The 3,221-nt window shown below is 51.8% G+C and overlaps 1 pseudogene across 1 annotated transcript; it reads left to right on the top strand.

Annotated features, from left to right (window-relative positions):
• The first annotated feature begins 1,545 nt into the window (after positions 1–1,545).
• LOC308052614 (olfactory receptor 14A16-like) lies at positions 1,546–2,825 on the top strand (annotated as a pseudogene). Its single transcript has one exon. The product of its transcript is annotated as an olfactory receptor 14A16-like (transcript).
• The last annotated feature ends 396 nt before the right edge of the window (positions 2,826–3,221 follow it).

Below are 3,221 nucleotides of genomic sequence, written 5' to 3'. Positions count from 1 at the left end.
GAGTGAGGGCACAGGGGGTGGGATGGGGTCTGTGAGCACTGACAGAGTAAATACATGGCACAGGACAACACCTCCCAGGAGGAAAATCTACAGGCAGCAAGGATATAACCTGGGAAGGAGAGGAAAATAAAACCAGCAATGTTGTGGGAGGGAGAGAGAATGCAGAAAACTCCATATGATCCCCTCCAGTGCAGAGCCCTCCCCTGAGCAGCCTCCTCTCCCACCCAGCAAAGCCTCTGCCCTCAGGGCCGGGGGCTCCAAGGCATGAAGCAGCTCCTGTGCAACCAGAGCTGCAGTTCCTCTGCAGAGCACAGGGGCTGAGAGCAGCTGCCCGGCACTGTTGGTGTCTGGGAGGTGGCTGCACAGCTGGGGAAGGGGGACGCTGTCTGAGTGCCCGGCTGCCTCTGCCCTGGCCTCTCTCACCCCCACCCTCACCGCATTTTCCTTCTTGCTCCCCTGCTCTGGGTCACTGCTGTTGGGGTCTTGTTCTTGCTGTCAGGCTCTCTGGGGGTGGCAGTTTCAGCTGCAGAGTCACAGCCTGATCTTGTGGGTCCTTTCTTGCAGGTGTGTTCATGCGAACAAGTTTCCCAGGTTTTCTAGCACATGTGCAGATATGGTCGAAACAGTCTGTGGGGCTGGGGTATGAGCTGACTCTTACTGAGATGCCATCGTTAGGACATTTGGCTATCCACTTGGGACATCCTTCCAACCTGCAGGCTGCCCTCAGGGTTGCAGAATTTTCTTATAGCACCTCTGTGTTATCTGAAAGCCCCTGGAAGAACACAAAGCATGTATAACTGAAGTAATGCTGTTGGGTTTGTGAAATGAGCTATGCATGTCCTGGACTAAATGTGGGGTGCTGAGACCTTAGGAAAGGGTGAGACACATAGTGATCTTAGGTGGATCCCTCTGGTCTCAGCACTGTCTGGTGACTTTTCAGGGTAACATGGCATCAGCCTTCATCTCAGAAAGGTGCCAGCCCAGGGCAGCTGGAGCAAGACAGAGGGATAGACCATCTCCCCTACTCTGCACTAAGCCACAGGCATCCTCTTGCCTTGCAGGACTCGCTCTGTTCTCCCTGAGTGCAGCAGAAATGCTGATGGTTTCTGACATCCAAGAAAACTCCCCAGGGTGGGAGGGGAGAAGGAGCTGTAAGAAACTCCATACCTCTCAAACACCTTCTGCCATCTCAGTTCCTTTTCTCTGGGAGTGCAGATGGTGACAGGCCCTTCTGCACCAGCTACACCTTCATGTGACAAAGCTGAACCCCAGGACTGTCCCCTGCCCCCGTTCCCATGACCCCACTGCTGCAGAGCAGGGCTGACTCCTCAGCAGCCAGCGGGCACAGGCCCTGCTCCTCACGGCCCCTCCAGCCAGCACCACTCAGGGCTCAGACACGGAGCTGAGGGAAGGTCTCCTGCAAAAGGACAAGGGTAGTAGAGATAGCGTATATGAGAAATGGCTTTGATTTTGCTCAGAGTAGTCTTCCCTAGGTTGTCACTGTCTTTTTCTTCAATGACAGTTCCTAGTGTTCAGAGGCAGCAAATGTCCAACAGAAGCTCCATCACCCAGTTCCTCCTCCTGCCGTTCACAGACACACGGGAGCTGCAGCTCTTGCACTTCTGGCTCTTCCTGGGCATCTACCTGGCTGCGCTCCTGGGCAACGGCCTCATCATCACCACCATAGCCTGGGACCAGCACCTCCACACCCCCATGTACTTCTTCCTCCTCAATCTCTCTGTCCTTGATCTGGGCTGTATCTCCATCACTCTTCCCAAATCTATGGCAAATGCCCTCTGGCAGACCAGGGCCATCTCCTATGCAGGATGTGCTACACAACTCTTTCTGTTCGTCTTTTTAGCTTCAGCAGAGTACTGTCTCCTCACCATCACGTCGTACGACCGTTACGTTGCCATCTGCAAACCCCTGCACTACGGGACCCTCCTGGGTAGCAGAGCTTGTGTCCACATGGCAGCAGCTGCCTGGGCCACTGGGTTTCTCACTGCTCTGCTGCACACGCCCAATACATTTTCACTGCCCCTGTGCAAGGGCAATGCCCTGAACCAGTTCTTCTGTGAAATCCCCCAGATCCTTATCTCTACTGCTCAGGAGCCTACCTCAAAGAAGTCTGAGTAATTATGGTTAGTATCTTAGCAGGCTCTGGGTGTTTTGTGTTTATTGTGGTGTCCTATGTGCAGATCTTCAGGGCTGTGCTGAGGATCCCCTCTGAGCAGGGACGGCACAAAACCTTTACTACATGCCTCCCTCACCTGGCTGTGGTTTCCCTGTTTGTAAGCACTTTAATGTTTGCCTACCTGAAACCTCCCTCCATCTCGTCCCCATCCCTGGATCTGGTGATAGCAATTCTCTACTCGGTGGTGCCTTCAGCAGTGAACCCCCTCATCTACAGCATGAGGAACCAGGAGCTCAAGGATGCTATGTGGACACTGATGACTGGATGTTTTTCTGAAGCAATGAACTGTATAGCAGTTATAGTATAATTCACTGCAGGCCCAGTCTCATTTTTTTGGTGGTGGTGTTTCAGTTGTGATAATATTGTCTTTTTTTTTTTTTTTTTTTCATTTACTGTCTACTTTTCTGGTTTGAATAAAGTGCATGTGTGAATTGAGACCTGTGTTCTCTGTATCTTTATATGAAATAACGGCATCTTTAGAGACTTTTTTTTTTCCTGAGATTCTTCTGCCAAGGCGTTTTTGGTTCTGCAGGCACAGTTTCTGTGTCATAGGTAGAGAGCAAAAGAGTCCCAGCACAGCAGCACTGCCAACTAACACCACTGCTTGGTCTTCCAGAACTGTTCTATTTCCACTTCCACAGTCTCTTTCTGATCCCTTGTGTTGGTGCAAGGCCTGAATGGCCTGGTATCTTGGTCACTGTCCTGCTGTGTGGCAGTCCTGTGGCAGGGACAGGCAATGGGCACTTCTGTGACACAGCTAGCTTCCATAACAGTATTTCCATAAGGAAATGTGATTTCCTTAGGGCAATACTTGAAGGCTTTGGTCTTTTTCCAAAGTTTCTCCTCAGAACACGCACAAGAACGTGGCATCCAGATGAAAACACTAGTGTATGTCTAAACAGTGTGGGTGTGCAAGGTTGGGGCACAAGGCAGTGTCTTCTCACAGCCAGGCCTCCTGCAAGAGACCTGAAGGAACAGCCAAGCGAAGTGTGGTCTGTGCCCGTGTTCGCTGCTCAACCCCCAGAAC

Source organism: Nesoenas mayeri (assembly GCF_963082525.1).
Source record: "Nesoenas mayeri genome assembly, contig: SCAFFOLD_41, whole genome shotgun sequence".
Classification (NCBI taxonomy): domain Eukaryota; kingdom Metazoa; phylum Chordata; class Aves; order Columbiformes; family Columbidae; genus Nesoenas; species Nesoenas mayeri.
Note: the sequence above shows the minus strand (reverse complement) of the source record. Positions and strands in the feature narration are given on the sequence as shown.